Source organism: Rattus norvegicus, chromosome 1, assembly GCF_036323735.1.
Source record: "Rattus norvegicus strain BN/NHsdMcwi chromosome 1, GRCr8, whole genome shotgun sequence".
In the NCBI taxonomy this organism is placed as follows: domain Eukaryota; kingdom Metazoa; phylum Chordata; class Mammalia; order Rodentia; family Muridae; genus Rattus; species Rattus norvegicus.
The window spans coordinates 218,969,648-218,996,447 of NC_086019.1; the positions used below are offsets into that span (position 1 = coordinate 218,969,648).

Consider the following 26,800-nt stretch of genomic DNA (forward strand, 5'->3'; position numbering starts at 1 on the left):
TTCTGGCTCAGTACTTAAGAGCACGCAGTCCCATCCTTTCCAGCCCAATGGCTTTAGTGCTGCCAAGCCTTTGCCCACCCTGGAGAGTACCTGTGCAGTCCGTGCACTTCATACCTGCTTCAGGTATTGCTCTCAGCCAGCAAATCCAGTCCCTGACTCAGGTCAGCTCTTCTACAAGATCTAATCAATCGACCATCTCCCAGAGATATGGTCTGGTCAGTGAGAAAGCACCCAAGGAAGCTCTGAGTAAGCCGGGGAGCAAGGCAAAGCAGAAGAGAGGGTGGGCAAAAGGAAGCTACACCCTTAGAAAATTACTCTCTGGCCAATTGGTTCGTTTTACACTGTTCCCACTTTAAGCTTCTTTTTCTCCATTTTATTTCTGACTTTTAAGAAGGAGGGGTCACTAGAGAGCCTTCTCGGCCCCACCCCCTTACTTCTACTTTACTCCCTCTTACCCTCCCTCCCCCACCATTTCCTAACCAATCTTAAAGACGCTTAAAGCTTCCTGGCTTGACTAATTTCTTTCTTTGTTTCAATTTCCCTGCTCATCCTCCCAATACCTCTCAGCATTTACACTTGCCCCTGTTCTCTGCTTCTTTGATTATTGAAGAGGGGAGATGGCTGTTTCCTGTGTGGTTCACAAAGGGTAGATCTTGTCTGTCACATACAAAAGCATTTCAAAATGTAATCATATAATAAAATGGACTTCTGCAGCAGGTGTACCACTTTAATCCCAGCACTCAGGAGTCAGAGGCAGGTGGTTTTCTGTGAGTTCAAGAACCGTCAGGTCTGTATAGCAAGCTCTAAGACTGCTAGGACTATACAATAGAGAGACCCAGTGTCAAAACCCAAAACCCAAACCAAAAGAAAAAAGTCCTTAAAAAGCAAATTTGCCCATTTTACTCAGCTTTTGCCAAGCACAACTAATGAAAATGGAAACTATTACAGCATCCGTTTCCTCACCTCCAGGGGCAGAGAGCATCTGCAGAGAAGACCTTAAAGTCCTGTACTGGTTCTAGCTGGGGCTTGCTAACATCAAATGGGAGCTCCCAGAAATCTGTTGTTAAAGTTCAGTTTATTGTTCCTGAGGTAGTAAAAACAATCACTTTATGGAGTCTTATAATGATAGTGAGGGAGAAAGGCTGAGCTGAGCTGAGCAAGAATGTGACTCTGAGATGCTGACTTCTGGTTTGCTGTGGGAGGTTGGTTAGGATTTAGTAACAGAGTCAAGATTTGTGGATTACAGGAAATTTAAGATTTTGAAGCAAAGGGTGAGATAATCTTGGTTTGCACACTGTTCTTTATGTTTTCTATTGAAGGTTAGATCTTGGTCAGATCTTTGAGCAAACTTCTGGATCACAACAAGATTTTCACCTTTCAAATCCATGGTAGAACACTTCTGGGATAACACATTTATGTTGATAGAAACAGTAGGAAAATAGTCATATTGATGAAACAGCCACCTACGTGAGTGTACATGCTTCCTACTCCTTGAAAGACTGCACATGCCTGAGACAGAAATCAGCATGTGGCACTTACTCTGTGACACTCAAGAAAACACTGGAGGACTGGAGAAACAGCCTACCAGATGCTCTTCCGGAGGGAAGGGGTTAAGTCCCCATCCCCTACATGGTGGCTCATAACTATCTGTGACTACAGTTCCAGGGCATCCAGTGTCCTCTTCTGACCTCTCTAGCCACTGAATACACATAATGTACAAACATACATCGAGGCAAATCCTCATGCATACAAAATTTTAAACCAAAATAAAATCTCAATTATGATGGAAAATCTTAGGAAGGATTTTCATGATGTGGCCAGATGGTTTTCTAGAAATTGTTTTCAAAACTCTAGCAAGAGTCTCCTTCAAGTCCTGCTGACGAAAGCCTCATAGCAGTTCACGTTGACTGGCGGGTGAACAGGTCTGTCTCAACTGATTTCCACCAGACCCCAGCTTTTCTGCAACATTCTATTGCCAGCAAACTCTCCCAAGTTCACGTCTGCCCAGGCACCAAAGGGGTAACTCAGTGTTTCTTTCAACCCGGGCTGTTGGCTTCCTTGGCCACACTGCAGGACCTACTTTGCCCTTCAGTGCAGGAATTCAGCTGCTGAGGAAAACACTAATGGCCAAGGCACAGGCACAGGCACAGGCATTTTTTCTAGTGGTTAGAGAAGGTGCACCACGTGACGTGCACCAGCGAGAGCTTAGGTCCTTCCTCTTTTTTTTCTCCCGCACAGTCACACACTTTGAAATTTATTTTGTGTCATTTAAAATTGTTGTAGTGGATTTAAAATCGTTATACCTGCACTAGACTAAGGCATTAATTCTTAGATGAATACTCAATAATTCTCCCATAATATCAAAATATAAATTGTTATAGGTTATCAGTTTAGCCCTATAGTTTCCAAAGAAATATTTTAAGACTTAACTATTAGCCATGTATGAGGGGCAAACATACAGTAGAATCTTCTACATATGTTGTATTTTCTCCCATAGCATGGCTCTGCAGATCTTTCTTAGCATCTGTGTACTAACCAGGACTTATTTACAGAGACTCTGCATACCAAGGCCATGTTTGTTGAGCCTCAGCCACATTCATACTTAATCTACTTTTTTAAATTAGAAAATAGATTTTTTTTCACACAAGATATTTTGATTATGTATTTCACTAATTCCTCCCAGATCCTTTTTGTTTCTGCCCACCCACCCACCCCTTTCTTTCTCTCTTATTAGAAAACAAACAGGCATCTAAAAAAAATAAAGTAAAATAAAATAAAAAAGAAAACGAATTCCGTGGGACTTTTGTAGACTCTCTTATTGCTCTTTTTAAAACCTTACAGGTTTTGTGTATGTACAGTCTCTGGTGTTATAGCTTTGCATTTCTGTGGGTGTAGGTATGTGTTTCTCTGTGTTTATATGTGTTTCTTGTGCTTTTTCTACTGCTCTTTTTCTTCTGTTTGTTTTGTCTGTTCTTTCCCCTTAAGGATAGCATTTATCTCTGAGGACAGGCAGGACAGAACCTCACAATCAGAATGCCCACTGGGTCATTGGTGCCTTTACCTGCTGGATTCCTCTTTTCTGGAGTATTAGAGAGGGCCACAGTGGGGATTCTTGTAGGGATCTGCTTCTTGGCTGGGCTCCAAAACCCAACAGGAGGCACACAATACACAGGACCTAGGACCCTGGTGGTGATGGTGAGCAGGGGCTGCCAAGGCTCTAGCCAGGAGCCAAGGACAGTTGTTGACTTTAAGATTAGGGCAGGAACCACTGTGATTTGGGATAGTGGGAAAGGGGGATGACAGGAGTGTAAGGTGATTCCTAAGGGCAAAGATTTCTTCTAGGGTACAGACTTCAAAACTTGGTCAATCAGAGACTGCGGGTGGCATTGAATTTTCCAATTGTGTATGAGTGAGTGCAGAAGTTTTAACCTTGATGAAGAAGATGGAATCTACTGCTGTGTGTTAGTGTGAATAGATGATGAAAATGCAAAAATAAAACAAAACAGAAAAAACCAAAAAACAACCCACCATCATATAGAAAGGAACAGTTTGAAAACTGTGAGTAGTAGGGTTGTTGGCCTGCAAGTCTGCTCTGCCACAGGGCACTGCTGCTTGGGGAGGTGGGAAGCAGGGAGTTTGATGCATGTTCTGGGCCATAGGGAAGTGCAGAGGCACTGCTCTGGGGGTGGGAGAGCTCAGTCAGTCTGAGACCTGGGAAAGCCAAAGCTGGTTGGAGTTCCCTTGCAATGAGGCCTGGGCTGTGGGGTCCTCAGGGGCTTGCACATCCAGGTGCTGCTGGGAGTGGCTGCCTTCTGGAAAACAGTAGAGGAACATGCTAAGGTTTATGTGCCCTTTAATTTTTTTTCTTTGCCATACACCAGCATTTTTTTTCTTTGCTCTGTTGACTTTCTCTCTTCTTTGACAGCATTGAGAGTGTTGAATGCTGTGTATGAGTTACTTGTTTCCCCATGTGTGAGCATGCTTCATGCTTTTGTTTTATCTGTGATTCACACCCAGTGTTTCTTTGATTGTCTACCTGGTGGAAGAGTCCAGTCTACTCAAATATCCTTGCATGAAAACAGTCTTTGGTCACAGGTATTGCTTATGTTGCCTGCTCTTCTTTTTGATTCAAGCCTTATTTCAGAAATAGTGAAAATCATCTTGCTCTTCTTTGGGGACCTAAAAACAAATGGTAGATACTTTAATCTTTGATTACAACTCTAGTCCTGTATCCATTTTTAGTGTCAATTCATAGAATTGCTGAGGGAAATTCAGTATTAGTTTGAAAAGGCCAGTGAGTGGAATTAAATCAGAGTTCAACTTGAATATCTCCCAAACCAGTCAGCTAAGCTCCCCCTGTTAAATGTAGTGCTTTTACCTAACAAATAGGAAGAACACAACTTTCCCCTAGATGTTTAAAAACCTGACATATTTTACCTAGGATGTTTCAAAATTTGCTTACTAATTTTTTTTTTAGCAATCTAGAATTGTTTTTGTGTGTTTATAGTATGGGATGGGTACATGTGTGGAGACACATTCCTACAGATATGTGTGTATAGTTGCACATAGATGTGTGTGTGGGTGACAGAAGTTGACTTTGGGTGTCTTTGATCACTGTTCATCTTACATAATAAGGAATCTTCTACACTTCAATCCAGAGCTTCGTGACACAGCTTGTGTAACCAGCTAGCTTGCTGCAGGATACTTGTTTCTGCCTCTGAGCAATGGGGTTATAGGTGCGTCACCATGCTACTAACAGTCGCGTCACCACACTATTTGGCATTTACATGCATGCTAGGTGCCCAAACTCTGGTTCTCATGAGCAGTGTTTCTACTGAGCCATCTTCTTAGCCGCATAATATAATTTTTATCTCTGCTAAGCATAGTGACACACTGCTCTAAAATATTTATTTATTGTCTTGTTAATAAAGTTTCATTTAGACAGGGTCTCACTATGTAGCTGGGTCTTCCCTGCAACTCTTATATATCTCAACTTGGCCTCAAATTCAGTTTCTTGCCTCAATCTTACAGAGTTTGGATTCTAGGCCTGCATCATCAAGTTCAGCTTAAATTTTATTTTTGAACATCAAAATAGAAAACAAAGAATATGTTGTTGTGACTTATTATCAAGGATCAAATCAAATACTAAAAGAAGTCATCCTCACTAATTGCTTTGTCATCAAAATAATATCTTAATTCATCAAATATGTGAAAAATTCAGGTTATTTCCTTTATGGTGTCAACCCACAAATCTTATGAATGTACAAGAACAGAAGAATGGTACTATTTCTTGTGATGGAAAAATTAAGGTACTGAATATTTATCTTCTAAATGCCTTTTCTAATGTCACATAATAACCAAAAAAGAAATATTCTATATTCAGTCTGATAGCTATAACCACTGTACTATATATTAATATTTTTTTACTCCCATTTAAAGAACATTATTGTAAGAACCATGAAAGGGTTTCTGGGTACTGAACACAATTAACCACAGGAGGATACCTCACTCAAATTGCTACAATACAACCCATCAACTTAAGGCTCAGTAAGAGGACGTAGAAAAAAATTTAAGAGCCAGAGGATCAGTATATCTACTATGAGCTATTCAACATGCTAAGGAAGCTGCATACTTAGAATCTCAACAATATGGCTACCTAAACAAAACCACTACAATGATAGCACCAGTTGATATGCCAGCATCGTTGGAAATGTCACAACTCTACAACCACATGAAGAGCTACAGTCCATCTATGGCTGCTGAGAGAGGGGAAAAGTCAATCTTCTCTCCTGATATTTTATCCAGTTTCAAGTATTTAGCCTTAAGCATACATACAAAGGACACTAAGTAGATTCAATAAGTTACACACACACACACACACACACACACACACACACACACACACACACACACAGTTATTTGTATAGATGAATATATAACAATGATAATTAATGAAAGAGAGGTCAGAAATTTGAGAGGAAGTAGTAGTGGGGAAACACAACAAAAGTTGGGGGAGTCTCAACTGAAGAATGAGTAAAGAAAGGGTGGTTGTCTTAATTACAGTGTGCATTGCTGTGAAGAAACACCATGACCGAGACAGCTCTTATAAAGGACATTTAATTGGGGATGACTTCAGGGGTCTATTCCATTACCATCAAGGCAGGAAAATGACAGCATCCGGGCAAGTACAATGCTGAAGGAGAGTCTCAAAGTCCACTCCCACAGTGACATACTTCCTCCAATGAGACCACACCTACTAATAGTACCACTCTCTGGGCAGAGAATATTTAAACCACCACAGAGGTTCATTACACAATGGAATACTCCTTAGCTATTAAGAACAAGAACATTATGAAATGTGCCGACAAATGGATAGACTAGAAAATACCACCTTGAGTGAGGTAAGCCAGACTCCAAAGGTCTTTTGCTTAATTACTGTATATTGATAGACATTTAAGGTTGTTTTGTTCAACTACTCTTTGACTATATTTTACATAAGCCATTTATTTTTAAATGTGATGGTTCTTTTTTTTTTTCTTTTTTGGGAGTTGGGAAATGTGATAGTTCTTATAATTATTTATATTGTGTTTAGACTGTTAATGTTAAAGAAAAGAAAAATTCTTAAACATAAAGGGAAATATGAAGTAGCAACTTCTGGTTTTTTGTAAAGTCAGCTATGTCAAATGATGTTTTGTTGGGTCATACAGGTAAAAGGATGTTTTTGCTAAAGCAGACACTGGAAAGGGTGATTTGCTGAAGCAGACACAGGAAATGATGCATGATATTCAGAAGGACTATAAATATGACCCAACAGACAGTGGACAATGCTGGATGGTATTGGCATACCTTACCATTGTTTATTGGTCATTGTTTGTCATGACTCCATACAGAGAAATGCACCATAAAGATTTTCTAGACTACTTGAGGTAGGAAGCCGTGCCCTGAATGTGGGTGGTACCATTCCACATGCTTAGATCCTGACCTAATAAAAAGCAATAATCCAGTTGGGCATCAGTAATAATCTGTTTCCTGATTGCAGATGCAGTGTGCCCAGCTGCCTCACATAAACTCTTGCTGGCATGAGATGTCTATTGTAACCGTAAGGCAAAGTAAACCTCTCCTCCCTTCCTAAGTTCCTTTTGTCAGGCGTATTTTTCACAGCAATGAGACAAGTAACTAAGACATAGACAGACCTGAGAAAAGTAGTAATGGATGTTAATATCTCTTCATATTAAATGGGGTCTTCTGTGAGCTGCACTCCTTACAGCTCATGGTGGCTTAGAGATGAAACAGGTGACTTTTCTAAAACACAAACTTCGAAATGGCTCAAGTTATGATTTCATCTTCACAGGTGCTCCAGATTGTATAGAGGAAGAGACGAACTGCGGTCCCATAGCACACCTTACCCTTTCAGTGCCAGCCTTGCTAGTGTCACGAGGCTCTGAAGGAGCAGACAGTTTTTCAACTGAGCGTAATTGCCCCAACTATAAAAGCAGAGTGTTATGCAGTAGACATTAAAAAAAAAGAAAACAACAAAAAACCTTACAGAAATATCTCTGTCCCCATGAATGTTGTAGAAAGCAGGTTCTGTTCAATTTTTGCTTCTAAGTAATGGCATCGTGAACCAAAGACATGATGTGACCAAACCCAGAATTTGAAGTAGAGATAGAATTGAAATACAGATACCAAATCCCACAAAAAGTTTGCATTTGGGGATTCAAAGCTGTGTCTTTCTTATATTGATGTTAATATCTTGCCTTCCCTTAAGGTAGAGGTTTAAGGTGTTGTTAATTATCTGAAAATTTGTAGGAAAATACCTGGGTAATAGCTTGGAAACAAAAGGAATTTGTGAAGAGTAATCTAAAAGAAATATGGAAAGTTCTTCCCATCTCTCCATCCCTGTATGCTTCCTTTCAAATACCTGTTTTCTGCCTCCATTCTTGCCTAGTATGAGCTAATATAGACACACTCTCACAGATCAATGGGATTGTTGGTGATTTCTTATATAAGAACACCCCTGATTCAGGGGCATGATTGAAGCTTAACAGGTGGTAGTTATGATGAAGGCAGGAGGCAGGGCCATGAGCCTATAGGCTGTGTGGATAGATGTTGGCAGACATCTCTGACTGAAAGGATGGACTTGGAGGTCCTGCAGATCTGAGCTAAAAGTGCCACATGTCTGAAAGACCCACAGGGCACAGCCATATTTTCAGTGGATTCTTGTCCCACTGTGTGATGGAAGGAGCCAGGTGGTGGGCTAGGGCTTAAACCAATTGTGGAAAACCTAACTGAGCAAACATGAAAATGAAAAGAGAATTTTCTGGGTGAATGCCCCACAGACCTTTAAGGCACATGAGTTATGAGTTGGAGGAAGTATAAATGAGGAAGCTGTGAGGCAAAGGGAGCAAAAACAGTAAGGGAGGGGGAGAAGTAGGGAGGGGGCAGAGAGGGACAGGTAGAGGGAAGCGAGAAAAGCAGCGATGTGGGGGGAGAATTCCACAGAATCTGTCAGTTGGGTGGAAATGGGCCCAATGCACCCATCTGTCAGTTGAGAGGATAGGGTGAGTTGCTTTATTGTTTTATAATAGAGAAAAAAAGCAAGTCTTCCAGGTCATATAATGTTGGCTTCTCCCACTAGAACATGGGTGCATCTATGTTACTATAAAATAAATCCACTGAGTAATGGAAGCCTTGTGTGGAAGGTAAAGTTGGCAGACAACAGCGGCATGTTACAGTCTGCTCAGTGTTCATTACTGCTAGTGCAATATCAATACTTAGCCACAGAAATAGCTATTGGATGTTTGAGAATCTGAATAAGTAACTAAACAACTACATTGCACTTTAAAGTTGCTGAAAGCAGGAAATTATTGTTTAACTAAAACATAAACTTAGAGATTTCCTTTCCATCTGTTAATGATGAATACCATAAACCCATGTGTGTGTACATTCTAGTTGTTACTCACAACCACTCTCTTAGTCAGAGTTTCTAGTCCTGCACAAAGCATGATGACCAAGAAGCAAGTTGGGGAGGAAAGGGTTTATCCAGATTACACTTTCACATTGCTGCTCATCACAAAAGAAAGTCAGGACTGGAACTCAAGCAGGTCAGGAAGCAGGTGCTGATGCAGAGGCCATGGAGGGATGTTACTAACTGGCTTGCTTCTCCTGGCTTGCTCAGCTTGCTCTCTTATAGAACCTAAGAGTGCCAGCCTAGGGACCACACCACCCACAATGGGCTAGGTCTTCCTGCCTTGATCACTAGTTAAGAAAATGTCTTACATAACCAACAGATTGGGAAAAGATCTTTACCAATCCTACAACAGATAGAGGGCTTATATCCAAAATATACAAAGAACTCAAGAAGTTAGACTGCAGGGAGACAAATAACCCTATTAAAAATGTGGTTCAGAGCTAAACAAAGAATTCACAGTTTAGGAATGCTGAATGGCTGAGAAACACCTGAAGAAATGTTCAACATCTTTAGTCATAAGGGAAATGCAAATCAAAACAACCCTGAGATTTCACCTCACACCAGTGAGAATGGCTAAGATCAAAAACTCAGGTGACAACAAATGCTGGCGAGGATGTGGAGAAAGAGGAACACTCCTCCATTGTTGGTGGGATTGCAGATTGGTACAATCATTCTGGAAATCAGTCTGGAGGTGCCTCAGAAAATTGGACATTGAACTACCTGAGGACCCAGCTATACCTCTCTTGGGCATATACCCAAAAGATGCCCCAACATAAAACAAAGACACGTGTTCCACTATGTTCATAGCAGCCTTATTTATAATAGCCAGAAGCTGGAAAGAACCCAGATGCCCTTCAACAGAGGAATGGATACAGAAAATGTGGTACGTCTACACAATGGAATATTACTCAGCTATCAAAAACAATGACTTTATGAAATTCATAGGCAAATGGGTGGAACTAGAAAATATCATCCTGAGTGAGGTAACCCAATCACAGAAAAACACACATGGTATGCACTCATTGGTAAGTGGCTACTAGCCCAAATGCTCGAATTACCCCAGATCCACAGAACGCATGAAACTTAAGAAGGATGACCAAAATGCGAATGCCTCACTCCTTCTTTAAAAGGGGAACAAGAATACCCTTGGGAGGGAATAGGGAGGCAAAGTTTAGAACAGAGGCAGAAGGAACACCCATTCAGAGCTTGCCCCACATGTGGCCCATACATATACAGCCACCCAATTAGTCAAGATGGATAAAGCAAAGAAGTGCAGGCCGACAGGAACCGGATGTAGATCTCTCCTGAGAGACACAGCCAGAATATGGGAAATACATAGGCGAATGCCAGCAGCAAACCACTGAACTGAGAATGGGCCACCCGTTGAAGGAATCAGAGAAAGAACTGAAAGAACTTGAAGGTTTTGAGACCCCATATGAACAAAAATGCCAAGCAACCAGAGCTTCCAGGGACTAAGCCACTACCTAAAGACTATACACGGACTGACCCTGGGTTCCAACCGAATAGGTAGCAATGAATAGCCTAGTAAGAGCACCAGTGGAAGGGGAAGCCCTTGGTCCTGCCAAGACTGAACACCCCCCACCCCAACTCCCATGAAAGTGATTGTTGGGGGGAGAAGACGGTAATGGGTGGAGGATGGGGAGGGGAACACCCATATAGAAGAGGAGGGGAAGGGATTAGGGCGATGTTTGCCTGGAAACCAGGAAGGGAATAACAATTGAAATGTAAATAAGAAACACCCAAGTTAATAAAGATGAAAAAAAAAGAATAAAAAGAAAATGCCTTACAGCTGGGACTCATGGAAGCATTTCCTCAACTGAGGCTCCTTTCTCTGTGATAACTTCAGCTTGTGTCAAGTTGATACATAAAACCAGCCAGTACACCGACTTTCCCCTAAAACTAGAAAAATTCAATGTTCTTGAATATGCTTTCTGGTACATCTATACTATAGTGTTTCTCAGGGATAGTTTTTAAATAGTCCAATATTAGAACAAAGGGATACTCACTTTTATTAGGCACCACCAAATTATTTTGCAAAATGTTGTACTACCAGTAGTGGATAAAAAATGTTTTCATTAGCCTATCTCTTGACTGACACTGTCCAACTTTTAAGTTGGCCAGTCTTGTGACTTTCACATTATATTGATGGTTTAAATAGTTATTTTGTAGTTAGAAACGAGGTGGAGTCTCATTTTGATGCTCTTACCTTTTGTCCATTTGTTGTGTTGGATTTGGTCTCCCATTGTAGCCCTGGCTGTCCTGAAACTCACTCTGTAGAACGGACTGAGGTAGAACTCACAGAGATCCACGTGCCTTTGCCTATCTTGGGGTTAAAGGCACGCCCATCTTTGTCCATTGAATTATTTTTTTACTTCATCATTGACCTTGCTGATTACATAAATGAGTACCCTGTATTCAAGACCTAAATTGTCCATATCTTATTTATGATAGACGTAGTCTGAATTTGCAACTTGATTTTTTATTTTTATTTTGCATTTTTTAAAAGAAAGGTCTATTCTTTCTCTCATTTTACATGTGTTATTTTGCATTTTTTAAAAGAAAGGTCTATTCTTTCTCTCATTTTACATGTGTTCATTGGAATTAATTCTAAAACAAATACACAATGTCAGAATGTTTTAAGGGCTGTAGCTGACCTCATTGGTACAGTTCTTGTTTGCATGACATGCTAGAGGCCTTAGGTTTAATCCCCAAGAAGGAATGAGCGAAATGGGAATAGATGTGGGATTTGTACAGTGACTAAGTTAGAGCTATGTTCCAGAAAATTTTACTTTTTCTGTTTGCTAACTCAAGGATAATGACATTTCCTTTTAGTGGCAATCAAGCAGTCTGAAAGTTAATGCCACAATAACAGGAGCCATACTTGTGGCTTTTAAGGGTAGACTTTAATGGAAATGCTAATTAAAGTGTTGTTTTCTTAAATGAACTAAAGACATTTATCACAGAATTTTAATGTAAATGTATTAAGTCTATCAAAAGGGAAACAATGTAATAATACAAATTTAGTTGGCATGAAAATGAAGGAAGGAGAGAGTTTTGAGTGGTGACAGAGATAACCAAGTTATACCCCGTGAAATTTAGAATAATAAATTCAATGCCTCTTTACACAATCCTGCAAAATCTACCACAACACCAATTTCACTTCTTTCAAATGTTTCTGACAGTTGACTAATACATCTCTATTTCATTCTGGACATGTTTAAGTTTACAACTCAATTGACAGGCAGGATTCTACAACAGTTTTCTAGAATTACTTATCCTCTATGATGAAAACTTCCATTTCTGTTGATTCTAGCAACTGACAATGCATCTACTTCTTTCTATGAGTTTGATCAGTTTAGATTGTTATTCATTTTTAAAGACTTTACTAATGTTGAGTCTGCCTAATTTTGCAGAGTAATAAAATCAGCAAGTTCCTTGCAATAAGTAAATAAAAGATTTTTATATGATATACTAATTTCTAGACTTTGAATTAAACATTCTTCTTTTTTAATCTGGAAATGCTTGTTTCTAGATTAATTTCCTATCATCTGCGGGCAAAGCTAGAGTCAAATTTTGTATGAGTCAGATATTTGTATCAAACTACTTGAGTTTAAATATTTGAAATTATCTTTTCAAAAAAAACCACTAAGTTCAATGAAGTTGGATTTATTTTTGCCATGTGAAAATAAGAATGACAAGAAAATGCTTCCATGAGCGCTCCGTGAGACAGTCCATGGGCACACATTCGGGCAGGTGGGATGGTTCAGGTCAGGTAAAGGTGCTCTCTGACAAGTCTGGAAACCAAGGTTTTTTCCCCAGATTCCACATGGGTCATTATGGAGCATAGTGCCCAGAGTGCCAGGGCAAACTGACTTGCAGGATGTGGCAATGTGTCTGAAAAGGGGTAGGGGTGGGGAGTTTTTGAGTCAGAACTCAGGAAACTGGGCAGGCTTAGCTGTAAACAACTGCTTCCAGGGGAGGCTGTCTAGAATCTATAGGTACACATCTCCTTAAGGTTATGTACTCTTTTCATCTTTATAAGATGCCTTCAGTTGTATCATGGCTCTGAAGTTACAATTTTATGAGGAACACTTTATTTTGGGGTGATTTACAGGTCAATTGGACTAAGCCAATCTACAGTATTTATAATTGTATGATTCTTTGTAAAATTTAGAACATCCAGTTTCCTTGCAGAACCAGAGATAGACTCAGATTCTGTGCTTTGGACCAAAAATCAGGCAAGAGTGTAGTCCAAAAGAAATTATAAAAACTTTCAGAAAGATCAGTAAAATAGAATTAACTTCTATGGCCAAGAGGGATATGAGAAAATCTTTTACTTTCACACCACAGACTTTAAAAGGGACAAGGAAGATCCAGGGGACAACGATGGCCAAATTATAGACCTCTGGGGCACAAGAAAGTCACCCATGACCCCAAGAGAGAAAAGACATGAGTACAGTCCTATTTTTTTTCTGGCTAACTGCACAGAGTTTCCATGACTATCTGAGAAAAAGTAAAGAGGCAGAGCCTGCACCTTACCTGCACTGGGGAGCCAAGGTGAAAATGAAGCAGCAGTGAAGCAGAGAGAATTACACCTACCAGGAGAGACTGGGATGTCTTCAGTGGTTAGTTCTCAGAATGTTAACTAACTGATAATCAGTGACAAACTGTGATAAAGCAGAAAAGAATCTCCCTAAGAGTGAGAGAGAGTTCCTGAGGCTCAGAGAAAGCTGGGAATTGTTTCCCAAAGTCAGACTAGAACAGTCCAAAATTCACTGATGAAACAAGTAAATACTCAGGAAGCTATTGCCTTTGTAAGAGGGAGTCTATGGAAGTCAGATTGTTTCACTCTAATGAAGCATTTGGAATCATTCCTTATAAAGATAAAACACTTACTTTCATTCATAGCTTTTAGGTATTTAAGTATGTAAAGGCTGCATGATTCAGCAGTCCTGTTGATTGCTGGGGTGCAGCCCCCTCAATACAACAGTGCAAGATGGAGCCAAGTCATTACATCACAGCTCAGGCTCCTACAAGCCTCCTGGAGGGAACCTGCAAAGGCTCAAGGAACTCTCCCGAGCTCTGACCTCTCAAGGGCACCAGTTCACTATCTTTAAATAGTGCCACCTCTGGTAACAAAGAATTGTCTCCCTGTGACCCGTGCTGGGATGTCCAGGGATGTTTCATGTCTCAAGCACAGAATGGAACAAGACACAGGAGAAGAATTAGTAAAAGACTAAAAGTATAATATTAATAATGAAAGTAAAAGCAAAAAAATACACCCCACATGCTCAGAGAAGACTCCAGGTAGCCGGAAGACTCAAGGACCCTGAGGTTTTATATGGTTGTTTTCTGAAATTTAAAAAAAAGTTGAGATTATAACATAATTTTATATAATTATTTACAAGTGATTCATATATTTTATGTTATATAATGTAATGATTTTTAAAGTGTTTTAGTTGAAAGAGAATTACATCACTCACCCCTTTATCACCTCTATCCACTCTTGACTATCCTGACTTAAATTCTCACCAACACCATGCTCCACCCCACCCCACACAAAGAGACTATCTGCTAGATTCTCTTCATGCATTTAAGTAGAGGAAAGAGTCAATACCCTGGTGAGGAAACTAGGGTGGGGGGTCCCTACACTCTTTGACAGATGGGTTTGCTCTCTTATGATGAATAGTGTGTGCATGTGTGGGCAATTCATTTCATAATTTGTCCTGTCCCTCATACCAGTGAGATGGTAATAGATGTCTTTCCCTGAACAGGAAGTGCCAGACCACAAATGACTCAAAGTCAGAGGCTGTGGATACAGGTGAAACTTGAAATAGTAAAATCGATGCTCTAAAGATTTACTAACAGGCTTGCTTAGAAATATGAAGGTATAAAGAGGAGAATTTCGCTGAAGAAATACTACTACTAATACAGCTTGAAGAAAGTCAAAGTACTAACAACATTTGTTAGAAATTGTGAGAAAGAAAAATCTGCACCACCAGTGAATTTGGTTTGCTGAGAAAGTTCTGTTAATGTTTTCCAACCAAGATGGACCACCAATGAGGCTCCACCCCTTAGCAACAGGAGATAGCCTGACTTCCAGCAGGCCACTAGGCCCATTCCCTCATCCAAGGCCATGCCTTCAAGAGGCAACTCAAGGGGTTACAAACATCTTTAAACCATAGGCTGCCGTGAAGTCCCCTGTGCTCTTGCCAGAAGTATAGGCAAGGTGAGCCTAGGTAACAAGTCTTCAAAGGAAAAGCAAGGTGAACTTGGGGAAGATTCTGGCAATACCTTTGCAGTTTAAATCATACAACTGCCCAAATAGCCAGACTTGGTTGTTTGTCACTGATTAAACTGTTCAAAGAGAAACTTGGGGTGGGGACTTGAAAGGGAGTTAAAGATGAGAGTATGTGTGGAATACATAAGCCAAAGATACAAACAACTTAATAAAATCTTTAATCGAAGCTGGCTTCTCTTTGAGCATTAGCCAGAGCAGATAAGCACTATTAAAGAGCTTTTCCTTCAATAACCTCTAACTATATGGAGTGACTTCTCATGGTCAGGCATATTATTTCTATAACAGTACTAATACTTTTACACGAATAAATTGGCAAATTGTTAGTGTAGCAAAGGACATTGATTTTTAGAGATGGGAAGGTCTTAAGGTTAAAATGTTATGGTGTCTGTAATCTAGTAAAGGAAACTGACCTACAGGACGGGAGATGCGGCTCAGCTGGCAGAGTGCTTACCCTTTATGCCTGAAGCCCTGGGCTTGATGCCCTGCCTGGCAGAAAACAAATGGAGTACTGCATGGCTTCAATTCAGACAGTGAGAAGGACAGGTGAGAGAGCCAGAAGTTTCAGGTCCTAGGCTGCTCTTCCTCCCCGACTCCCCCTTTGCTTTCCTTCCCATGTTCACATTTTTACTAGAAAATACTTTAATAGAACTTCTCTGAAACATACTCTCCAGAGTTCTGTCACTTTGAACACAGGGCTAACCACTGTTACAATTTCAATATTTTTATATGTCAAGGAGGACTGATAATACCTTCTGTTGGGAATGAACAAACGCTGCAAGTCTATTGATATAAAATGCACTTAAAATATGCCACAGAATAACATATACCTACCCTATTCATTTATGGAGTATGTGTTCTTAAAAATGGTGTTCATTGAGTCCATGAGAATACCACAACTAATGTCATGCCCCAGGCACTGAATAAATGCTGAGGTACTGAAGACGGATGTTTCTCCTATGATTAAATGGTGTTTATCTTTAGTGGTATTCAGCACTGTTAAAACTTAGAATATTTTATTTACATTATTCATTTGCTTTAAAGATACCAGGAAATATTCTTGAAACAACACCCCCGATTACTAACCAGGGTTCCAAATTATTATTTTGGATAAGCTTTCTTGATTTCTTTTTGTTTGGTTGTTTGGTTTTTTTTGTTTTTTTTATTAATTTTTTTATTAACTTAAGTATTTCTTATGTACATTTCGAGTGTTATTCCCTCTCCCGGTTTCCGGGCCAACATCCCCCTAACTCCTCACCCTCCCCTTTTATATGGGTGTTCCCCTCCCCATCCTCCCCCCATTGCCGCCCTCCCCCCATAGACTAGTTCACTGGGGGTTCAGTCTTAGCAGGACCCAGGGCTTCCCCTTCCACTGGTGCTCTTACTAGGATATTCATTGCTACCTATGGGGTCAGAGTCCAGGGTCAGTCCATGTATAATCTTTAGGTAGTGGCTTAGTCCCTGGAAGCTCTGGTTGCTTGGCATTGTTGTTCATATGGGGTCTCAAAACCTTCAAGCTCTTCCAGTTCTTTCTCTGATTCCTTCAACGGGGGTCCTGTTCTCACTTCAGTGGTTTGCTGCTGGCATTCGCCTCTGTATTTGCTGTATTCTGGCTGTGTCTCTCAGGACAGATCTACATCCGGCTCCTGTCTGCCTGCACTTCTTTGCTTCATCCATATTGTCTAATTGGGTAGCTGTATATGTATGGACCACATGTGGGGCAGGGTCTGAATGGGTGTTCCTTCTATCTCTGTTTTAATCTTTGACTCTCTATTCCCTGCCAAGGGTATTCTTGTTCCCATTTTAAAGAAGGAATAAAGCATTCACACTTTGATCATCCATCTTGAGTTTCATGTGTGCTATGCATCTAGGGTAATTCAAGCATTTGGGCTAATAGCCACTTATCAATAAGTGTATACACTGTGTGTTTTTCTGTGATTGGGTTACCTCACTCAGGATGATATTTTCCAGTTCCAAACATTTGCCTATGAATTTCATAAAGGCATTGTTTTTGATAGCTGAGTAATATTCCATTGTGTAGATGTACCACAGTTTCTGTATCCATTCCTCTGTTGAAGGGCATCTGGGTTCTTTCCAGCTTCTGGCTATTATAAATAAGGCTGCTAAGAACATAGTGGAGCACTTGTCTTTTTTATATGTTGGGGCATCTTTTGGGTATATGACCAAGAGAGGTATAGCCGGATCCTCAGGTAGTTCAATGTCCAATTTTCTGAGGCACCTCCAGACTGATTTCCAGAATGGTTGTACCAGTCTGCAATCCCACCAACAATGGAAGAGTGTTCCTCCTTCTCCACATCCTCGCCAGCATTTGCTGTCACCTGAGTTTTTAATCTTAGCCATTCTCACTGGTGTGAGGTGAAATCAGGGTTGTTTTGATTTGCATTTCCCTTATGACTAAAGATGTTGAACATTTCTTTAGGTGTTTCTTAGCCATTCGGCATTCCTCAGCTGTGAATTCTTTGTTTAGCTCTGAACCCCATTTTTTAATAGGGTTATTTGTCTCCCTACAGTAGAACTTCTTGAGTTCTTTGTATATTTTGGATACAAGGCCTCTATCTGTTGTAGGATTGGTAAAGACCTTTTCCCAATCTGTTGGTTGCCGTTTTGTCCTAACCACAGTGTCCTTTGCCTTAGAGAAGCTTTGCAGATTTATGAGATCCCATTTTTCGATTCTTGATCTTAGAGCATAAGCCATTGGTGTTTTGTTCAGGAAATTTTTTCCAGTTCCCATGTGTTCGAGATGCTTCCCTAGTTTTCCTTCTATTAGTTTGAGTGTGTCTGGTTTGATGTGGAGGTCCTTGATCCATTTGGACTTAAGCTTTGTACAGGGTAATAAGCATGGATCGATCTGCATTCTTCTACATGTTGACCTCCAGTTGAACCAGCACCATTTGCTGAAAGTGCTATCTTTTTTCCATTGGATGGTTTTGGCTCCTTTGTCAAAAATCAAGTGCCTATACGTGTGTGGGTTCATTTCTCGGTCTTCAGTTCTGTTCCATTGGTCTATCTGTCTGTCTCTGTACCAATACCATGCAGTTTTTATCACTATTGCTCTGTAATTCTGCTTGAGTTCAGGATAGTGATTCCCCCTGAAGTCCTTTTATTGTTGAGGATAGTTTTAGCTATCCTGGGTTTTTGTTATTCTGGATGAATTTGCAAATTGTTCTGTCTAACTCTTTGAAGAATTGGATTGGTATTTTGATGGGGATTGCGTTGAATCTGTAGATCGCTTTTGGTAAAATGGCCATTTTTACTATATTAATCTTGCCAATCCATGAGCATGGGAGATCTTTCCATCTTCAGAGGTCTTCAATTTCTTTCTTCAGAGTCTTGAAGTTCTTATTATACAAATCTTTTACTTGCTTGGTTAAAGTCACACCGAGGTACTTTATATTATTTGGGTCTATTATGAAGGGTGTCGTTTCCCTAATTTCTTTCTCGGCTTGTTTCTCTTTTGTGTAGAGGAAGGCTACTGATTTATTTGAGTTAATTTTATACCCAGTCACTTTGCTGAAGTTGTTTATCAGCTTTAGTAGTTCTCTGGTGGAACTTTTGGGATCACTTAAATATACTATCATATCATCTGCAAATAGTGATATTTTGACTTCTTCTTTTCAGATCTGTTTCCCCTTGACCTCCTTTGTGTCTGATTGCTCTGGCTAGAACTTCAAGAACTATATTGAATAACTAGGGAGAGAGTGGGCAGCCTTGTCTAGTCCCTGATTTTAGTGGGATTGCTTCAAGTTTCTCTCCATTTAGTTTAATGTTAGCAACTGGTTTGCGGTATATGGCTTTTACTATTTAGGTATGGGCCTTGAATCCTATTCTTTCCAGGACTTTTATCATGAAGGGGTGTTGAATTTTGTCACATGCTTTCTCAGCATCTAATGAAATGATCATGTGGTTTTGTTCTTTCAGTTTGTTTATATAATGAATCACGTTGATGGTTTTCCGTATATTAAACCATCCCTGCATACCTGGGATGAAGCCTACTTCATCATGGTGGATGATTGTTTTGATGTGCTCTTGGATTCGGTTTGCCAGAGTTTTATTGAGTATTTTTGCGTCGATATTCATAAGGGAAATTGGTCTGAAGTTCTCTTTCTTTGTTGGGTCTTTGTGTGGTTTAGGTATAAGAGTAATGGTGGCTTCATAGAAGGAATTCGGTAGTGCTCCATCTGTTTCAATTTTGTGGAATAGTTTGAATAGTATTGGTATGAGGTCTTCTATGATGTTCTGATAGAATTCTGCACTAAACCTGTCTGGTCCTGGGCTCTTTTTGGTTGGGAGACCTTTAATGACTGCTTCTATTTCCTTAGGAGTTATGGGGTTGTTTAACTGGTTTATCTATTCCTGATTTAACTTCGGTACCTGGTATCTGTCTAGGAAATTGTCCATTTCCTGCAGATTTTCAAGTTTTGTTGAATATAGGCTTTTATAGTAAGATCTGATAAATTTTTGAATTTCCTCTGAATCTGTAGTTATGTCTCCCTTTTCATTTCTGATTTTGTTAATTTGGAAACACCCTCTGTGTCCTCTGATTATTCTGGCTAAGGGTTTATCTATCTTGTTGAGTTTGTCAAAGAACCAACTTTTGTTTTGTTGATTCTTTCTGTTGATCGTCCTTTTTGTTTCTACATGGCTGATTTCAGCTCTGAGTTTGATTATTTCCTGTCTTCTACTCCTCCTGAGTGTATTTGCTTCTTTTTGTTCTAGAGCTTTTAGGTGTGCTGTCAAGCTGGTGACATATGCTCTTTCCTGTTTCTTTCTGCAGGCACTCAGAGCTATGAGTTTTCCTCTTAGCACAGCTTTTATTGTGTCCCATAAGTTTGGGTATGTTGTACCTTCATTTTCATTAAATACTAAGAAGTCTTTAATTTCTTTCTTTATTTCTTCCTTGACCAGGTTATCGTTGAGTAGAGCATTGTTCAACTTCCATGTATATGTGGGTGTTCTTCCCTTATTGTTATTGAAGACCAGCTTTAGGCCGAGGTGGTCTGATAGCACGCATGGGATTATTTCTATCTTTCTTTACCTGTTGAGGCCTGTTTTTTTGACCAATTATATCGTCAATTTTGGAGAAAGTACCATGAGGAGCTGAGAAGAATGTATATCCTTTTGCTTTAGGATAGAATGTTCTATAAATATCTGTTACGTCCATTTGGTTCATGACTTCTCTTAGTCTGTCTATGTCTCTGTTTAATTTCTGTTTCCATGATCTGTCCATTGATGAGAGTGGGGTGTTGAAATCTCCTACTATTATTGTTTGAGATGCAATGTGTGTTTTGAGCTTTAGTAAGGTTTTTTTTTTTTTTTACATATGTATGTGCCCTTGTATTTGGGGCATACATATTTAGGATTGAGAGTTCCTCTTGGTGGATTTTTCCTTTGATGAATATGAAGTGTCCTTCCTTACCTTTTTTGATGACTTTTAGTTGAAAATTGATTTTATTTGTTATTAGAATGGCTACTCCAGCTTGCTTCTTCCGACCATTGGCTTGGAAAGTTGTCTTTTTTACACTGGTTTCAAACTTTTTTCTTTCTGAGGTTTGCCTAGCTGTTTCCCTACCTGTTTCCATGCAAGTTCATCATCCCTCACCCCCTTCTTTTTTATTTTTTCCTTTTTTTCTTTATTAATTTGAGTATTTCTTATTTACATTTAGAATGTTATTTCCTTTCCTGGCTTCCGGGCCCACATCCCCCTAACCCCTCCTCCTCCCCTTCTATATGGGTGTTCCCTTCCGCATCTTCCACCCATTACCTCCCTCCCCCAACAATCACGTTCACTGGGGGTTCAGTCTTGGCAAGACCAAGGGCTTCCCCTTCCACTCCTCATCCCCTTCTTGAAGGAGAGCCTGATTATTGGTTCAAGGTAAGCAGAATGTGCATTTCATTCCTTCAACTGCAAGTGCCTTTACTAATGTCTGCATCTGAATTTTCTCTCCATGCCAGGCTGTGAGCCTGGGTATCTCAGGACAGAGAGTTTCACATAAGTCAAAATCCAGGTAGGACACACTTTCCCCACAGCAGCTGTGGGAGGTAGCCATCAGAGATAGTTTCTGATAAGGATTTGGTTCAATGCCTGACTCCTGGATCTCTGTAATGAAGAGCTTGCATTATGCTTAGTGGCTAAGCATCTTAGTAACTTGGCATTCAGGGACTAGAAAGGCCAGAGCTAAAGGGGAAGTGAGATAGAGTGGCTCGGTTAAAGGTTTCCTCTGTATTGCACAGCAGCAATGCCTGTGATGCCATAAATAAAGCTGTGTCACCTGCTTCATCTCCAAGTCCAGGAGCTGTAAGGACAGTCACAGGTCCATTTGATGTAAGGAAAAACATGAAAATCTAGCAATGTTCTCTTAAGGTTTGTCTGTAAATGCTAGTTTAACATTATAACCATAGTAGACTTGCCCATTCTATGTCCCATGTCATGTAGATTTTCCTGCCTAGACACTACCTCCTTGTGTATTGGTAATATTGAATACTCTGAAACGTCCTCAGACAGTTTTATATTTATTGGTAGATGGCTGTGGAGAATGCGGGTGTTAAACAATTTCACCTATATTAAAGAAGCACTTCATTAAAGAAACACACTGTCTGATACATTATCGAGAAAGAGCTAAATAGACTGATGTGCCTCTTGAACATGGATTTGTAACAAGAATTCTTGCTAGGTCACCAGGCCCCTGCAGACTTTATTGCCACCCGCGAAACCACCTGAGTGTCCTAACTGCCATCTTCCCACTGACTCTGCAAGTCTCACTTGCCCCTTTGCCACAACAGATGGTGCTGCACACCCAGGAATTTTGGCTTCCCCAAGCTGTCTTGATGGAGGGGCAACAGGAGTTCAGGTTCTAGCCTCCATTTCAGAGTTGGTGGTTCCCAAGAGCCTAGTTCAAGGCTAAACAGTAACAGGTCACAGGTCTTTCCAGAGCCCCTTCCAGTCATTTTTTCTCAGAACCTGGTCCCCTCTTGAGCTAATTCCAACTTCAGATTAAGGAGCCCTGAAGACAGACCTGACTTTGACCCATTATTTAAAGTCTTGCTAGATACAGTAAGGATTAGAGGACAAATGCTGGGAGATTGGATGGGGATGGGGGTGCTGGAGGCCACCTAGATCCATTTGTATTGGCTGGTGATTGGTTCTGAGGCAGCTGTGCTCCACTTCCCAAACTGTTCTTTCTGTAAAAAGCACCCACCACCTCGTGACCTCCTCACCACTTAGAGAGGCCCCATTAGTAAGGTAGGCTTTTCTCCTTGCCAAAAGCCATTTTGTTTCTGGGGTTTGAGGCCCGTTAAGAGAAAAGTTTCCATGACTGGTGAGTTTACAGGGAACTCAGCTGTTCTCAGGACTTATCACTTCAGTTCTGGTAGGACTTCCTGTAGTAGAATTGTGCAGAAACTTTTCAGCGTTCTTTAGTTTAGAAAATGTCCTGAGTAAGCTTGCGGTTCCATTGGGTGTGTCTGCAGTTCTCAGGTTAGTCAAAGATCAAAGTCAAGGAGAACAGATCGATGTAAGGGTTATTTTGCAGTTCTAAAAGAGGAAAGCCTCTAGTTAAAAATAGAAAGCAAAAGAAGGACAAAAAGGTGTAATATCCGTATAATCTACTGTTCTTTTTTTTTTTTTTTAGAAAACCTTTATTTAATTAGTCTTCTCCTAAAATGAACTAACCCGTGTCAGATTATGTGGAAATAGTCGTAAATGTCTCTTTGTGTCTGTGCACATCTCCAGTATAAAATCAGAGGCAGCAATACAGACACTGGCTTTGTTCAGCATGCTCTGCGGGTAGAGCCATGTGTACTAGCTTAGCTGGCCACAAATTTAAACTGACTCTTTTATTGCTTCCCCCACAAACCCCCATCATCCTAACTGCACCAGCACAGAACTCTTCTTCCAGGAACTACATAGTTGCAAATATATTTGATACTGTATTTCATTAGTTTTCTCCAACATCCTTCTGCCAGTTTTCATAGAAAATATCAAAGATATGTACTTTTAGCTCTGACCTCAAAATCCTACCTTTGGTATACCCATCTGTCCTGATCTGTCTATACTCTTGTCCTCCATATTAAAGCCTGAGTTACCCAGACTTCAGAATATCAAATCTCTTTGTCTCTACCCAGCCATGTTTTTCTTCAGCAGAACCAAACGACCAACCATGTGTTAAATAAGTATTCTCTCAATAACAGGAAATTTAGTTTGGTTTTATCACTAGATTTCTGGGAGGCCAGCCTGGATATTATCAACTGTCAAGCAGAAGCAGTGTACTCTTCTAGTTCCTTCAGCCTTCTGTACAAGAATTCTCTGCCTTCAATGCTAAGGCAATATAGGGTTACATTTTCAGTGTTGCTATAGTGTTCTGCAAGTTCTTAATTAGGTTTCCTTCTATGGGTAAAGTTATGTCTCAATGTGTCCTTCAATTACCATATTTTGTAAGATTTGCATGACTGTTTAGAAAAAGATTTGTTTGAGGCCATTCCAGGCAACCTAGCAAACTTGCCTGAAAAAGAGTTCAAGGTGCTACATGTATCACAGCTGTGTTAACATTTTGGTTTGTGAATGAATTGGAATTGATATTATTTGAGAGAAATTCCTTAACTTTCAGGGATGGTAAGTGATTGAGGGTTACATTGTTACAGCATCTCTAAGTATAATCTTGTAAAATTAAACAGCAGTGTGGGGCTTGGGATGTTTTCCACTGGTAGACTTCTTACCCAGCCTGGATGAAGTCCTGCCTTAAATTTTAAACATCATGTAAACCTGAAATGACAGCACACAATTGTAATCGTAGCACTTGGAAGGCACAAAAAATCAGAAGATCCGATTTCCACACTACTTTTAGCTTCATGAAATATTGACACATAATATAGGAGCTATATTAGTAAATTCACTAATTCTCACTTCTCTCTCTCTGTCTCTCTCTCTCTCTCTGTGTATGTGTGTATATGTATGTGTGTGTGTGTGTGGTGTGTGTGTGTGTGAGTGTGTGTGTGTGTGTGGTGTGTGAGTGTGTGTGTGTGGTGTGTGTGTGTGGTGTGTGTGTGGTGTGTGAGTGTGTGTGTAGTGTGTGTGTGTGGTGTGTGTGTGTGTGGTGTGTGTGTGTGGTGTGTGAGTGTGTGTGTAGTGTGTGTGTGTGTGTGGTGTGTGTGTGTGGTGTGTGTGTGTGGTGTGTGTGTGTGGTGTGTGTGTGTGGTGTGTGTGTGTGGGGTGTGTGTGTGGTGTGTGAGTGTGTGTGTGGTGTGTGTGTGTGTGGTGTGTGTGTGTGGTGTGTGTGGTGTGTGTGTGTGTGGTGTGTGTGTGTGGTGTGTGTGTGGGGTGTGTGTGTGTGGTGTGTGAGCGTGTGTGTGGTGTGTGAGTGTGTGTGTGGTGTGTGTGTGGTGTGTGTGTGTGGTGTGTGTGTGTGGTGTGTGTGTGTGTGGTGTGTGAGTGTGTGTGTAGTGTGTGTGTGTGTGTGGTGTGTGTGTGTGGTGTGTGTGTGTGGTGTGTGTGTGTGGTGTGTGTGTGTGGTGTGTGTGTGTGGGGTGTGTGTGTGGTGTGTGAGTGTGTGTGTGGTGTGTGTGTGTGTGGTGTGTGTGTGTGGTGTGTATGGTGTGTGTGTGTGTGGTGTGTGTGTGTGGTGTGTGTGTGGGGTGTGTGTGTGTGGTGTGTGAGCGTGTGTGTGGTGTGTGAGTGTGTGTGTGGTGTGTGTGTGGTGTGTGTGTGTGGTGTGTGTGTGTGGTGTGTGTGTGTGGTGTGTGTGTGTGGTGTGTGTGTGGTGTGTGTATGTGTGTGTGTGTGGTGTGTGTGTGGTGTGTGTGTGTGTGTATGTGTGTGTGTGGTATGTGTGTGTGTGGTGTGTGTATGTGTGTGTGTGTGGTGTGTGTGGTATGTGTGTGGTGTGTGTGGTGTGTGTGTGTATGTGAGTGTGTGTGTGGTGTGTGTGTGTGGTGTGTGTGTGTATGTGTGTGTGTGTGTGTGTGGTGTGTGTGTGGTGTGTGTGTGGTGTGTGTGTGTTAACTCTATTTCTCTTCTGCTCTTTCCATTTCTCTTAGAAAATCTTCTCAATAAAAATTCTCCAACAAGTATTCTCTGGAGTTTCTGTCCTGGAAAACAAAGGGTTAACTTCTCTAGAATTACATGTCCACATGGGTGAAATAAGGCTGACAGACTTAAGCTTTGTACAGGGTGATAAGAATGAGTAGATTTGAATTCTTCTACTTGCTGACTTCCAGTTGAACTAGCACCATTTTTTTGAAAATGCTATCTTTCTTCCACTGGTTAGTTTTAGCTCCTTTGTCAAAGGTCAACTGACCATAGGTGTGTGGGTGCATTTCTGGGTCTTCAATTCTATTCCATTGATCCACCTGCCTGTTTCTGTATCAATACTATACAGTTTTTATCACTATTGCTCTGTAATACTGCTTGAGGTCAGGGATGGTGATTCTCCCAGTAAATCTTTTATTGTTGAGGATAGTTTTCAGTATCCCGGGTTTTTTATTATTCCAAATGAATTTGCCAATTGCTCTTTCTTACTCTATAAAGAATTGTGTTGGAATTTTGATGGGAATTACACTGAATCTATAGACTGCTTTTGGCAGAGTGACCAATTTTTACTATATTGACCTTGCCAATACATGAGTATGGGAGGTCTTTCTATTTTCTGAGATTGTCTTTACTTTCTTTCTTGAGAAATAACGTGAGTTCTTTTTGTGGTAGATTCTGGCTAAATAAAGTTACTGAGGAAGTATGAAAATTGTGCCTTTAATGCCAACCTGGGCTACAGATCAAGGTCCACAGTAACCATGGCTATTCAATGATACTCTGACCTTCTATTGTGTTGAATGCTGTGGAAACAAAGAGATTATAGAAGAATTTTAACCAATTCATCAATATACTAGAAAAAATATGGTAGTTAAAATGATGATAAGACTTGAAATATATTCTATGGAAGCTGGTATTTTGAGACATCTAGTAAAAGTTACATTAATTCAACCTGCTTGTTGAAAACATATGCACATCAGAAATGAAGAGTCTATCTGGGAAATGAGGAGTTTGGGATTTTGTTTCTGAATCCATGTAAATCTCTAGTGTAATAATATTTACTGGTCTTTTGAGATACACTGAACTTTAAGGGAAAAAAGTTACAGTCTTTCTTTTTCTTCCTTCCTTCCTTGCTTTCCTTCTTTCTTTTATTTTATTGGCTATTTTATTTCCATTTCAAATGTTATCTCCTTTCTCAATTTCCCCTCCAGAAACCCCCATCCCATCCCCCATCCCCTGCTTCTATGAAGCTGCTCCCCACTCACCTATCCACTCCTTCTTGCCTCCCTGCCCTGGCATTTTCCTACCGTAGGGCATCTAGCCTTCACAGGACCAAGGGCCTCTCCTCCCATTGATGTCCAACAAGGCCATCCTGTTATATATGTGACTGGAGCCATGGGTTGCTCCATGTGTACTCTTTGGTTGGTAGTTTAGTCCCTGGGAGCTCTGGGGGTTCTGGCTGGTTGATATT

At 40.5% G+C, this 26,800-nt stretch overlaps 1 protein-coding gene and 1 pseudogene across 2 annotated transcripts in view; both read right to left on the reverse strand.

Moving 5' to 3' along the window:
* The window catches only part of Dtx4 (deltex E3 ubiquitin ligase 4), an 87,447-nt gene extending 87,257 nt beyond the window's left edge, over positions 1–190 (reverse strand). Inside the window, exon 1 of one of the 2 annotated variants that reach the window (XM_039108701.2) lies at positions 115–190. The gene's annotated coding sequence lies outside the window, so the exon portion shown is untranslated. The remainder of the gene's footprint in view (positions 1–114) is intronic. The other variant, XM_039108702.2, reaches the window with a different exon arrangement.
* Fam111a-ps1 (FAM111 trypsin like peptidase A, pseudogene 1) overlaps positions 1–7,333 on the reverse strand; it is a 32,865-nt pseudogene extending 25,532 nt beyond the window's left edge.